The sequence below is a fragment of the Octopus bimaculoides genome, chromosome 18, assembly GCF_001194135.2.
Source record: "Octopus bimaculoides isolate UCB-OBI-ISO-001 chromosome 18, ASM119413v2, whole genome shotgun sequence".
In the NCBI taxonomy this organism is placed as follows: Eukaryota; Metazoa; Mollusca; class Cephalopoda; order Octopoda; family Octopodidae; genus Octopus; species Octopus bimaculoides.
The window spans coordinates 20,464,053-20,464,853 of record NC_068998.1 but is presented as its reverse complement, the minus strand read 5'-3'; the positions used below and the strand labels follow the sequence as shown (position 1 = coordinate 20,464,853).

The window sequence follows — 801 nt, the reverse complement described above, 5'->3', positions numbered from 1 at the left end:
ATATACATACACACACACACACACACACATACATATACCTATATATACTCTTATTCTTTACTCTTTTACTTGTTTCAGTCATTTGACTGTGGCCATGCTGGAGCACCACCTTTAGTCGAGAAAATCGACCCCAGGACTTATTCTTTGGATGCCTAGTACTTATTCTATCGGTCCCTTTTGCCGAACCGCTAAGTTACGGGGGGACATAAACACACCACCATCGGTTCACACACACTTACATATACTTATATATATATATATATATGTATATATATATACATACAGATAAACAGTTGGGAAGTAATGCTTATGCATCATGTATGTGTGTGTGATTCATTTGTTTTTTTTTTTATTTTATTGGTTCTTTTCTACTATCCTGCAAAGTTGCAGGGATGAAAACAAAACTACAATGGTTTTTCAAGCAGTGAGACAGACGCACACAAATATGAAAGGCCAAGTCACTCACAAAGCACGGAATCAAAAGTCATGGTCGTGAACTTCTTAACCATACAACTATGCCAGTGCCAATTTATATATATGTGTGTGTGTGTGTGTGTGTGTGTTATAAAATTATATATATAAATAAATAAATAAATAAATGGATTGGAGCCTGGTGTTGCCATCCGGTTTCACCAGTCCTCAGTCAAATCGTCCAACCCATGCTAGCATGGAAAGCGGACGTTAAACGACGATGATGATGATGATGATATATATATAATCATCATCGTTGTTTAACATCCGCTTTCCATGCTAGCATGGGTTGGACGATTTGACTGAGGACTGGTGAAACCAGATGGCTAC

The 801-nt window shown here is 37.5% G+C and overlaps 1 long non-coding RNA gene across 2 annotated transcripts in view; it reads left to right on the top strand.

Annotated features, from left to right (window-relative positions):
* The window catches only part of LOC128249862 (uncharacterized), a 17,418-nt gene that overhangs the window by 15,976 nt on the left and 641 nt on the right, over nucleotides 1–801 (top strand). The gene's annotated exons all lie outside the window — the stretch shown is intronic.